Source organism: Phaethon aethereus (assembly GCF_964289735.1).
Source record: "Phaethon aethereus genome assembly, chromosome: 3".
Classification (NCBI taxonomy): domain Eukaryota; kingdom Metazoa; phylum Chordata; class Aves; order Phaethontiformes; family Phaethontidae; genus Phaethon; species Phaethon aethereus.
In genome coordinates this window covers 29,529,613-29,543,630 of record NC_138576.1, presented here as the reverse complement: position 1 = coordinate 29,543,630, position 14,018 = coordinate 29,529,613, and the positions used below count along the sequence as shown (strand labels likewise).

The following is a 14,018-nucleotide window of genomic DNA, read 5'->3' as shown; positions in this document are numbered from 1 at the left end:
CTTAGGAATAACAAATTATATCCTTTGTGAGAAAATGGGGGTTTTTTTGTTCTTACAAATCCCTTTTATTACATATAAGTATATATATATGTATATTTGTATTCAACATTGTGTTACAGATAAGTAACAAATAGAAATTCAGGTAATTTTCATGAAAGCTGATACAATGATGCATATTTAGCAAGGAGATGTACTGTCACCTTTTCTTATTAGGTGTTAAAAATAATTGTGTTGTAAACATCAAAGCTTTCAAGTCATCCTCATTAATGTTCCCTCCTGGAACTATCACCATAACAACAGATATCCAAATAGAGGAGAAAGTAGCATCAAAAATGATGTCTGACTTTTTCCAGCTGTGGCAAATCCAAGGGTAAGATGAACATCCCATCCATTCTGTAATCCTATCACTAGGAGAACCGTTGAGAAGATGCACTATAATTGAGAAGATGCAGTTTTATTCAATTAATAGTCTTCCTAGAACAGAAGAAAGGAAATTGAAACAGAAATTAATCTTTGTTGGGCTCTACCATCTGTATTTGTAGAGATTAGATCATGGCCACTTCAAATCAGGGACACACATTCGGTTAATGTCAAGAGTCACAACTGAACAACGGCTGCGAAAAAGTGGGGGAAGAAAGTCACTCTCTGTTATTATTTACTTCAACACAGTTTCCATTTTTAAATGAGGTAGAAGCCCTGCTGAAAAAGGAATTTAAAAAGTATATCCTTCCTTGATAGTATATTATTTATGAGTATCAGAATGTATGAGACCTTCCTTTCTGTGCAGAACTGTGTCTTTTTCTACTCCATGAGTGACAAATTTCAAAACAGAACCCTTGTAATGTAAGTTTAAAATTCTAAATTAAGTAAATCTTCTCTTTTTTCTTTTTTGTTTCCATCTACAGTACTGCTAAATGTCCTAGGGTATTAAACAGTTTTTAGGGAACATTTCTCACACTTTTTCTGGATTGTAGCTACATGGAAAGCAGGAGGAGAAGTTGAGGCAGCTTGATTGTCAAGGTTAGGAAAGCATTCAGCCAGTTCCACATTGTTTTGAAATGCTTATACTCTCAGGAGCACAAAATATACACACAATTAAAGGAGTCATTTTAGTTTGTAATAGATTACTCCAATAAAAACAAATAAATGTGTTCGTATTTCTATTTTGCTTACTTTGATAGTAGCAAGAAACATATTTCCTTATAGGACAAATTCAGATGTTTAGGAGATCCTTCCATCTCCTATGTCCTTTCGACATCTATATTCCACAGCTGGGAATAGATGAGCTTCCCCTGACTTGCTGTCACCTACCAGTTTGCAATTAAAATCTCTTGCCATTTTACAAAGACTTGTAAGTGCAATCTAAATCATCTTGGTATCTCATGGACAGTTTTTCCTCCCAAATCAACCACTACCTCACATATCTGATTGGATACTAAAAGCAAGTGGATCTATTTGTTGACCAGCAGCAAATGTCATGCATAATTGTTGTTCTTTCAGTCTGAATCATAGAGATGAAAAACTAGTTTATAAGGAAAAATTTATCCAATTTACTTTGTCTCATTTTCTGCTTGTAGGCAACCCACAAGCATATTACAATTTCTTTATGTGTTTACGTTTTTCTTTTTTGACTACAGTATTTCACTCCAATTTTTGCCTACTATATGCAAGCACATTGGTTTGTTTAATTGTGCACATGAATGCAATGTCATTGATTGTGAGTATCCATATTTTTGATTTTTCTTTGCTCTAATAAGATATAGTCATTTGAATGCTGAGCTGAAAGTGAACTCAAGAAATAGAATAGATTGGCTGCAGCAGATTTTTTTTTAGATGTTTAAACAGCATTTCCTGAGCAAAATCTTTAGATATTTGCTCAGCACTACTAATCAGAGATTGTATTGACTGTCTGACCTTGAAACATCTAACTGTTCGAAGTCGTTTGGATAAGCATTTAAAAGTTTGGATCACTCCTTTGTAATTATCCGATATCTAAATATTCTGAGGTTTCCTGATGGCCTTTCTGAGAGTCCATAAAAGCAAATGTCTAAAGGTTTTCTTTTCTAAAGAGAAGTGAAGTCTTGTTGTTGTGGTGAATATATTCACATTCAACATTTTGAATGTCAACCCCAACCAAAGGGAAAATAATTTGAAACAACTTTTAGAAAAGAAGAGGGATAGAGAGGGAAGAGGGAGTGACACACCTCACACCTTTTTTCTTTACTTACTTTTGAAAAAGATATATAGCTTTTATTGGGTGCGGCATAGATAGTATCTCAGAGGAACTTCAGAAGACTACCCACAGAAGAGGAGGTACAGACATTAGATATACGCAAAAGGAAAGAAATAGTTACTACATGAGCCTCCCTCACTTTAAAAACAGCTCATCATCTGTAAATTTGGATAGAGAGCTTAAGCAGCAGCTGCTGTGCAGCTGCTGTGATCAGAGGCATGGTCCTGAGTTTGTAACCTGGTGCATAAAAGTGACGAGCCTTAGTTCAGTGTGACCAGTCCATACGTGCTCCTCTTCTGCTGAAGGAGAAGTCCACCAGAATGCAGTTCAGAGCAGAAGCTTGACCTGGTCATTGTGAACTTTCTTGAGAAGAAGCTTCTTTCACAAAGCTGACCTTAGCCCTCTGTCATTACTCTCCGAGACACAATTTTACACCTCTCATCCACAAACACCGCTGTACTGAAGATGTCCCTAGCTGCTAAAAAGGTGTCAAAACTTCATTAAAAACAGCCATCTGGACCTCATATTCTGTTGTGGGGTTTTTTACTGAAAACAATGCAGTGTGGTTCCCCATTAAATGTATTATGGATCATACTCCTACTCCTTCCATAAATGCAGTACACAAATTAATTTGACTTATTGCTTAATGCTTCTTTATGAGTGTATCAAAGGCAGGGTCCTGCACCTGGGTCAGGGCAATCCCCAGTGCCAATACAGGCTGGGGGAGGAAGGGATGGAGAGCAGCCCTGCCGAGAAGGACTTGGGGGTACTGGTGGATGAAAAGCTGGACACGAGCTGGCAATGTGCACTCACAGCCTAGAAGACCAACTGCATCCTGGGCTGCATCCAAAGCAGTGTGGCCAGCAGGTTGAGGGAGGGGATTCTGCCCCTCTACTGCGCTCTGGTGAGACCCCACCTGGAGTCCTGCATCCAGCTCTGGAGCCCTCAGCACAGGAAGGAGCTGTTGGAGCAGGTCCAGAGGAGGGCCACAAAAATGACCAGAGGGGTGGAACACTTTTCCTATTAGGTGAGGCTGAGAGAGCTGGTGTTGTTCATTCTAGAGAAGAGAAGGCTCCGGGGAGACCTTCCTACAGCCTACCAGTCCTTAAAGGGGGCCTATAAGAAAGATGAGGACAAACATTTTAGCAGGGTCTGTTGCAATAGGATCAGGGGTAACGGTTTTAAACTAAAAGAGGGTAGATTTTGTTGATGTTGCAGAACGTGGAATGGGTGGTAGGGAGGGTGGCAATGCCAGCAGACTCCTCAGTTAGAACTAATGACATGATGGCTGTTTGAGATTTATCAAACAAATTTTGTAAATTAGGTTCATATTCTACATTACATTGTTTTGAGTAGAGAGAAGGGTAATGGAGTTGCATTTTAATTGCCTCTTTTAAACTGACATCTTGCACAGTTTTTGTCTAAGGTGTTAGTTTCATCTCTTAGACAGCTGATGTCCCATCTAAAAATCTTACAGTGTTTCTGTATCAGTGCACCAAGATAGGAGATGGTAAATGAAAATGAGTTCAAATACTGTTTCAGTCCTGCATCATCACCTTTATTGACAAGGACAATGGTAAGATTGATTTTGTGCCATTTTTTCATTACAAAGGTTAAGATTTGTTTGGTTGGACATCCACTTTTATCATCTACCCAAAATATAGTAAGGAAAATTAACATTGTTATCATCTTTACAGACTGAGGGGAGACTTCTGGAGTCTTTTCTCAACAAGAATAAGCAACTTTAAAGGCTATGGTCTTGTTGGCAACTTAAGAAACAGGCGGTAGACATAACTGATTGACGTTCATGTTTTATACAGATGTGAAGAGTGAGGAGCGCTTGAGTAGACCTTCTGCTGGAAGGAACATCCTACTGAGGCAATAAAGCCAATGTTCAGCACAATATATTTTAATCTGAGCATCTAGAGTTTTTAACTCAAGATTAAAGCTAAATATTTGAAGGATGCCTAACCCAAATATAAGCCAAAAATACCGTTGCTTTCAGATCCTGTTTTGGAAGGCATTTGAACTCTGGAACTGTATTTTTGCTTTCTGAACCAGAAGCTAGTAATAAGCTGTGCAGTGATATTTTTCTTTAATTTTTTAAGAGCTATGATGAGCCTTGCTAAGAGGTCTAATGCAAGTCTGGAAGTGACTTAGCACTTGTTCCCTTAACCCAGTTTGCATCTGCATTCTTTGCATGAATTACCAAACAGAATGAATTTGGGGCTAACATACACATTTACTTCCACTTGCATTTTTACATCCGGATAAGAAAGGGGACTTTTACACAGAAAGCCACTCATCTTAATAAGAATACTTTGACGAGCTTCTTGTATCTACAAAGAAATACATAATTTGTTTGCAAGAAATAGGCCAGTCTGTCAGACACTGAGAAGCTGGTACAGCTCCTAGATCTAGGACAGCCAGATTAAAAAGCAATTTTAAATGCAAATATTCTTTCTCGCCTCTCCATTCACTGATCAAACCAGCCAAACACAGCTTCTTCAAAGTCACTGAAAAAGAACCACACAATAAGATAGATTGTGTTTTTAATGTCATGCTGTTCTTCCTCTCATTTCAAGCTATTTAGAATGAAAGAAAATGCCACTTTCAACTGTTTATTCTAAGCTCAATGGTTATTTTCATTTTTCAATAGTTTTCAAACAAACTGAAACAACTATACTCATGTTTATTCAGTGCCAACCTAGACAATGAAAAGACTGACAATAAGAGGCATTTTGTCACACTTTAGCATTTTAAAAAGAATAATCAACATTTACATGTGACTGCAATCCCCAAAATTTTGGTTGTGGAGGTTTTGTTTAATATTTTAAACTGGAACTCCTAGGGCTTTTAAATCCATTCTGTCTGCCACTTCTGAATGTAGATGGAAACTACTGTATAAAGACCTGCACTTCCCCTTCATGGCATGTTTGCATCTGTGTTAGTGCTTTCACTAACACAGTTAGTGAATATGTTAAAGTGAGCAACTAGTACTTGATTCTGCTACTTTTAAAGTCCATTCCTACAATCCCAGTAGGACATTCTCAGTGAGAGTGAGGCCCAGGCAACTAAGATGACATGTTCCAATCCTTAAAACACTGAAACGTTTTGGATATAATGATAGTCAAAGGGGATTATTTTCATTTTCTTCTAAATTGGTATTTACGAGTTTTAAGATGTACCACTTGCTTATTTCTGTGCCTCTCTTGGATGAAAAAAAAAAATCAATGAAAAATGTACTGAGACTAAAGAGCATTTGAATAAAGCTGGAATTATAGACATGTGAATCTGCATGGCTGAACAACATATTGATTAAATATGATTGATTACCTATTTATGCCCAAGGAACTTAGAAAAAGAGCTAGGCTATATTCATCTTACATCTGCTGTCACTTGAAAAATCAAATTTTATTTTTACTATAATAGCGATAAACGTGATAATGTTTATATTATCTGAAATACCCTATTGAGCTTTAGAATACTGTGAATGATGGCCTCACGAAGGTAGAGTGGATTTTTCTGTTAGTTATTCGAACTTTGGAGAATTTGGTCCATCAATAGTATAAAAATACTTATTGCAAAAAAAAAAAAATCCAGCAACATAAATACAGAATTAACTTTTTCATGTTTTTCTAAGAGCAAAAACCACAGTCAGCATTAAAACATCAGTGTTTGGGAACCTGCAGTCCTGGAGCTTTTTGCTTACCTGGGCAAACTGTAGTTTGGGTCTTATTCTTATGGATGGTATCTGAATAAATCAGGTTTTACTCATGAAACTAAAGGAACTGTCCTGAGAGCAATACATCAATAAATGTGAATACTGCTTTCAGATTCATCACCGCTATGAATTTCTCACTAATTGACAATGTGCTCTAAAGCAGACCTTATTATATCATTTTCTTCATTTGTTTTGATTTGACGGTAATAATCATAGTTATTCAATGGACTAAACTTTACATAAAATACATATACTCTAACATCTACATATAAATGCTGCAAAAAAATTTTGTGGAGGACAAGCTCTTCGGTTGTCCTCTTCATGCTATGCTTACTTGGCAAAAATAATTCTCTCCTGGACATTAGTTATCAAGATTTCGGTTCACAGTTAATTTATGTGCTAGACAGAGTACAAAAGAAAATGCTGATGCAGCTGTACATGTTTTAGTATTATACATGATTTTAATACAACTACAACCTAATAAATATTTATATTTGTTATATAGAGAAGGGCATCTCTCAGCTGATCATCCAGCTTTCATATGGTCCTTAAATATTCATAGTGTATGTGGTTATATTCGTAAGATCCTACATAAAAAATATATGTGGTATTCTTCATCGAGACAGAATTTGTCTGCATCATGCAGTGCACCATTTGATCATTAAACGGTGTGTTCGTTCAGGAGCCTGTTACCAAAAATACTTGCCTGCTGTCACTTGGATCTGTCACAACTTGTCACTTGGCCATTTATCTGATGGAGAAGAGTCTTGGTACAAAATAACTCTGTAGGCATTTCCTGGCGGTGCATTATAATGTGACTGTATCTCCACCCATGTTATCCTTTTTATGACAGGTTGTAAAGGTGAGTTATAAACATTTTTTCTGTACAAGCTCATACAAACTTTGAGAACTGCTGTTAAAGACTTGGGACAAGTCCAATTTACAGTTGTTGAGAGTTCGGTTATTGTGTGAATTCAGCTCAGATGGAAGGCTTGAGTTTTCTCTTTCACTTCTCAAAGTTTCTTATCCAGATTTAGTCCACCGAGGTACTAAAAAGTTAAATAATTTTGGACTGCAAGGTTCATTATGACTGGTGAGTTCCCGGGGAACCAGACACATATAAACTCAGTGGTAATGAGAAATGCTCGGTGCAGACTGCTATTTCTTGCAGACTGGTAAGCGCGGAGACGACAGCTGTGCCAGGCAATTACAGAAGCCTTGAGCCCTGGTTTTAGGAAAGCCTCTGGGTGATGAGATGCCATGGTACTTAACTTTATCGCACCAGCCTTGCCTCCAGCACACCAGTCTTACTCATGTGTTTGTCAGTCTAGCCTTTTGGTAAACTCAGATTAGTGACTTTTTATTATAGTAGATAAACAGAGTGCTCTTTATATCAATAGATTCCATGCACAGCTAACAGAGTACTTCTGTGTATTATGTTTATTTATTAGGAAATTTCACTGTAGCTAAAACATGAGCTTTATTAAATAGTAAAATGCACAGTTTAGGAACTGTTTTATATTAATTGAAAACTTTTATGGATTGTTTCAAAACAGTATTTTAGTTTTACTGGAATATTATGGCACGTATTTAAAAACTACTTCATGTTGCAGGAAGCTTTCATCTATGTTCTTCTCTTTGGTACATTTGTGACATTGTCATCTTGCAAAAAATACTTCTGCGTGAAACTGCAGAGATACGTATTTAGCAACTGCTCTTAAAATCAAAGACAAACATTACAAAGAACAGTTCTGTTTCATTCTCTGGCTGATGGGTCTTTTAGCCAGTTGCCTCTATCCATACACTTAATGCTTACTCAGGATAACTGAAAAAGAGGATTTGTATTTGGTGCAATAAAAGGCCTGAAAAGTAGCCTTACATGTGTATAATCTTTTTTCCTTCATTATGTTCGGTGCATTTGCAACTCTGAATTTCAGTTATACATAGGAAGAAAAAGGCTTGTGACAGATGAATTATCTCATCTCATGCATTTGGGTGCGGAAGCACCCGTCCGGCAATATGCCTGTTCTTTCCGGGTGTTTAAGGGAGGCTCAAACATATATGTGAGCCTAGATTTTCATAACTCATACACATAGGATGCATATATATACCCTGGGTGTATATTTTTATAGACAGAGCTCGCTCAAGCTGTGCCTCGGATGCAGGCCACCTGCAGAGACACGGCAGCAGTGGCTTCCCCAGAGGCAGCATGTGAAAGTCCCATTATCTACAGCTTTTGGAAGGAGAAGGGTTTACGACTCTCCAACTGCCTTAGCATTTTCAGTAAATCTTTGCTTCAGTAAAGAGATACGTGCTCACATTCTGATTCGGGTATGCATATATGTTATCCGTAGCTACAGCACAGAAAAACGTGGTCCATTTCTTCCAGCACATCTGTTTATAAGGACTTTATGCTGCACAGAGATCCTCTGCAGCCCGCAATGTGCATGAGTAACTGTATAAGGAATCAGCATGAAGGATAAAATAAATAAATAAATAAATAAAATTCAAAATAAAAATAAAAAAATTTTAAAAATTAAATTCAAAGCATATATTTTCTTTCCTAATAACACAGTTTTGGGGAAAAAAAAGTAAATGTAGAAAATAAATACAGAAAGGAAAAGGATACTAACAAGTATCTAAAGGAATAATTTTACTTGTATAATCAGATGGACTGGATGAAGTACACATTTTTTCTTCTGTCTTTAACTTCTTTAGCAATGGTGATATTAAAGTGACTGGGACATTCCTATGAATACCTTTTTGTCAGATAAATAGGTCAATGTTGTTCTCAGATATGGTCATTTTTAAAACAATTGCATCTGTTATATTGTATCAAAGGTGCAGATTTAGTGTGCCTCTTTAAACGGTAGGAAAAATGCTGAGAAAATTGTTATGAAACACAATACCTTGAGTTTGACCTGTAGGGCTCTTAGAGAGCTCTTAGCAATCACTGGAAGAGGGAGATGCAGTATACTGGCTCCAGGACAATAAACTAGAAGACTAGAGATGAAAAATGTTCTTCCTACATACAGACCTGGTTTTTTTTCCTGATGAAATTATGGTTGCCTGCATTTTAATAGCTTCTACAGTCATTATAAGTGCTGTTACTCATAGACAGCTTACAGCCCTCTTTAACTACCTTCTGTTGTTTTGTAGCTCTTGGTATGGTGTAAAAATCTGTGGAGTGCAACATCTGAAATCATAAGGAGTTCAACGTTTATTAAGTGAAACTAAATAAGTAAATACTTCTTATATATTAGTATCATAAGAATCCATTAGTATCCCAAGGACACTCTTGCAAACACAACCCCGTACTACCTCATGCAATACAGTAAACCCGCATTTAAATATTTCTCAAAGTCAGTATATCTGTCCAGATTCAGTACATAACATTACATATCAGTTCCTAACAAGGTGCTTCATCTGTAGCCTTGGTGTTCATACTGTCCTCCAACTCTTCTGGGCAAATTAGTGAGTATCTGTAATGATATTACATTCCTTGAATTCCGCACCTTGATTCCTGTGTTCAGTTTTGGGCCCCTCACTACAAGAAGGATGTTGAGGTGCTGGAGCGTGTCCAGAGAAGGGCAACGAAGCTGGTGAGGGGGCTGGAGCACAAGTCTTATGGGGAGGGGCTGAGGGAACTGGGGTTGTTTAGTCTGGAGAAGAGGAGGCTGAGAGGAGACCTTATCGCTCTCTACAACTACCTGAAAGGGGGTTGTGGCGACAAGGGCACTGGTCTCTTCTCCCAAGTAACCAGTGATAGGACAAGAGCAAATGGCCTCAAGTTGCACCAGGGGAGGTTTAGATTGGATATTAGGAAAAATTTCTTCACTGAGAGGGTGGTCAGGCATTGGAACAGGCTGCCCAGGGAGGTGGTGGAGTCGCCATCTCTGGAAGTGTTCAAAAAACGTGTGGATGTGGCGCTTCAGGACATGGTTTAGGGAACATGGTGGTGCTGGATTAATGGTTGGACTTGATGATCTTGAAGGTCCTTTCCAACCTAGTGATTCTGTGATTCTGTGATTCTGTGAAAATATTAACAGTCCTTTAGATAACATACTACCACCAACACTTTTGATCACCAAATGTCTGTCGGATGCAAATTCTTTAAGTCTGAATGAGGACACAGCAACTTTAAGGTTAGAAATCCCGTATGCTGTTATCTTTTATTTGGACTTTCCAGTCCCTGATTGTTGTCTATTTCTATACACCCTTGCAACTTCAGACATCCAAATTTTTTGAAAGCTGAAGTTAAAAAAAAACACAACCAGATATCCCAAAAGTGAGTCTTATTTTGGGGCAATATATAAATCCATGTATGGTACTGAAGTATTTTAATATTTTAGTTTCTCTTTCCCTGTATTAAAATACATAGCTTTTCCCAGTTTCCTTTCGTAGGTATTTTTCAAAAACTTCTCTAAATAAGTTGTTAGCACTATGTATTAATCTTTCTGAGGACAACACTATAAAATGAGCAAGTATATATTTGAACTATACACATCTGGTTATTTTAAAAATAAGATTATCGAAGACATTTTTTTGCAGAACCATTTCACTCACGGCTGGATTTCTATAACCACATGTATCCCACGCACTTGTCTTTCTCAAGACTTTGCATGCCTGTACCAGTCCTCACATGTGCTTCAGCTGGGAGTTTTCTGAAATAACATGCATTTAAAAGAAAATACATTGAACTTCAAACTATATTTCTGTCTATTTTACTAACCAGTTACCATCAATCATTCTACTTTTTGGACAAACACTGCCTGTACTATTTAACTATAATGTATGCTTCTTTCGCTTAAAGCAAGTCTTATTTTAAGAATAGATAATTCCATTTTTATTACCTGTTTGCATGTCATTGCAAAAAATGGTTTCAGGTTTGGTTTGACTTGGTTTGCTTTTATGGTCAAAATTGTTCAGGTACGTAAAAGCTTACCATGTTGTTTTAATTTATTTAATTATCAGTAAAATAAAAGAATAAGTGCCTTTACACTGAAACAGAATTTTGCAAATTGTGATTTCCAAGTATTTTTGACAGAACCGCATCAGTTAATCAGATGTTTACATGACAAATTTTACCTCTGTCATTGGGAAATTTGCTAGAACAGACTAGTAAACTCGTAATAATTTTACTCCAGTCTGTTGCAATATGGATATAAGTAAAATACTAAAATTGACGGTCCTGATGAAGGAAAATTATTATAAACAAGTAAAAGTAAGTCAAGGATGTGTAAATCAGGCTGTAGGGGAGATGCAGAAGGGACATGTGTTGCAAGTTAAGTTTCACGAAATTTAAATGTGGACACTGTAGCTGGGAGAAAAAGAAAAAAAAAGAGCAGAGAATCACAGAAATGCAGTTGTTGAGTCTGAGTGCATCTATCAAATAAATTACAAGCCACAATACTTTGGTCATTTTTCATTTTCCTTGAACAGCCCTTTCACTTTCTTGCAAGGCCACCCATCACGCAAACATCCTAAGCAAATAAATCCAAAAAGTCATTTGGAGCTCTTCTAACTTATTTCTCTTGAGGTACCATAAGTTGCCATTTTGGAAAAAGCAGCAAAGGTGTCTTGTATGTGCTAAACTTAACACAGAGCAACAAAACTTTTAAAAAAGTTATTTTCATTGTGTTATATTCCTTTCACTCATGTTTCATTTGTTCATTTTCTAAAGGATAAAAAGAAATCTCAGATGCAAGTGATTTGTATAGCCTTATTTTGTGTAATAGGGGAGTGTAATTACAAGTGAGGTTACTACATCAGTTCTGGTCAATAACTGTATGGCTGAATCAGTGGTTAATACGTGTACTATTTCTATTTCCATGCACAGTGCAGTGTGAAGGGGAGTGAGAGTGTTTTCCTCCTGCAGAAGCTGTTGCAGCCCAGTGTTGTGGTATCCACTTTGGTAGGGACCATCGGGAATGAAGCTTTAAATCCCCAAAGGCAAAGGAAGAACTGAAAGTCTGTGTCTCGCAACTTGGATGAATTAAATACTAAAAAAAAAGAGTGAAAGGACTACTTTACTCTTCTAGATTTCTTTTTTAAAAGAAAGACTTGACCTCTTGTAGGATTTTTACAGAAAATATGCACACCTCGCCACCACAGAGGTCTCAGTGCTGAGAGCAGGACTTGCCTTCCTGCAACCCAAACAATGGCACTTAAATCTTGGAGAGGATCAAGCTCTGTTTACACCCTTTCCAAGAAGACAGCTAAAGGGTACTAGAGGGTACAGCACTGTAGGGTACCATTCTTAGGTACCGAAGTTTTCCTGTAAATTGTACAAGAATGTACCTCCATCTTGGATGTCATTAATTCCAGTATGGAATGTAAGAAACTAAATTATACAAAGTTTGCGAATGAAGCAGGCTTCGAAGTCCTTAACTTATTTCTGAAAACAGGACTTAAATTCTAAATAACTTAGGTTATTTTTTTTACATGCCATTTATGTTGTAGAAAACTTCTGGGGAAAAAAATTATTCTAGCTTTTAAAGAAAAAGATCCTACCTAGCTGCTTTGATGAGTCTATCACCTTCCTAGGAGGAGAGCAGACTACAATGTGGCAAGGAGGCAATACTGTTTTTTTACTGATAGTCCCTGATTGAATGAGGGCATTGTTGAGGTGAAATTCAATTTTGAAAGAAAAAACTTTAAAGGATCTGCTTGCTTTCGTCAGGACCTTCGTTGAGCTGTAGACAGAATACACAGTCATTTGTTGTTTGTGTTGAGACGATTTTGTTGAATATTTCCTTTATATATTCCTATAAAGCTGTGTATCTGTGGTGTCATGGTAAGTATGAGTGTATGAATTCATATGACTTAGATGTTGAGTAGGTATGATATAAAACTAGAACATTAATTTGGTGAGGAAATTACCTTCAGTTATTATTCATGTATTTTCCATCCTCTCAAAATGATGCATGCTGTAAAGAACATTTTTGCTCTGCAAAAAGTGCTGGTTAATTTTACACTGTAAGTTTTATTACTGGAGGTTGTCTTGTTGAACTGTCCTGAGATTTTCTGACCTTCTTAGAAAAACAAAATGAAATATCCAAGGACATACTTTGTTTCTAAATTCAAAGCATTATGAGCTTAATGATTATTTATTTCTTGACGCCTGTTTGATGCAGCCTAGAATTTTACGACTGCTTTATCATTTCCTTAGCAAGTAAAAAAACTTCGGAAAGTCAACATAAAAAATACTGTAAAAAAGACCAGGTGTTGCTGTAGCCTACTTCATCTGCTGAGAGGAAAAGAATATAGAGGCAAATAAAATGAACACCAAATTAACAACACCAGCAAGATTCTCAAGATGCATACAGGTTTGCATATATGATCTATAAGTTGTCTAATCATAGAATCATAGGATCTTTGGGTTGGAAGGGTTCTTTTAAGGACCCCCCCCTGCAGTGAGTATCGTGGTCCTTAAGACTGCATATTAAAAAAAAAATAAACAAAAAAACCCAAAACCAAACCAACCAATATATTGGGCTTTTGGAGATAAAGGATAGTGAGCATTTAATGTTGGCAGGGGGTCATGCAAGTCTGTAGTCCATCTCCTGAGCAGGGTTCAGGAGTACAAACTATGTAATAAGTCAAAAATCCATCAATGCATCATTGTAAATCCAGAGTGGCTGTTCTGAAAAATGAGATGGAGATCAAAGTGAGCACAGTTGTATTTCTAGGTAGAAAATCAGATATTCCAAGAAAATTACTGATAGATGGGCTGAAGCAAGCTTTGGTCCCTTGAGATACTTCTGGTTGGGCCATGCAGCAAATTGCCGAAAAAGTTACTATGTCAACTTATGCTTCTCAGCAATAGGCTTAAAAACTCTCCAGTCTGGGAGCAGCAGTAACAATTTTGGGGCCTTATGCAATCAGTAAGGAATTAATGTAAAGCAGGTGCATTTTTTCATGGATGGAGTTAGAAGGACAGTGGGCTGAAGCTCCTAGCTGTTGCTGTCTTTACTCCAGTAGGTAGCTAGAGGTCAAGAGAAGGGGGAATCTGAAAAGTGTGCGGTTATCTTTTCTCCACACAAACTGGGGCTACAATGG

The 14,018-nt window shown here is 37.1% G+C and overlaps 1 protein-coding gene across 1 annotated transcript in view; it reads left to right on the top strand.

Annotated features, from left to right (window-relative positions):
* The window catches only part of KHDRBS2 (KH RNA binding domain containing, signal transduction associated 2), a gene marked incomplete at both ends in the record, with an annotated part of 384,824 nt that overhangs the window by 265,931 nt on the left and 104,875 nt on the right, over window positions 1-14,018 (top strand). The gene's annotated exons all lie outside the window — the stretch shown is intronic.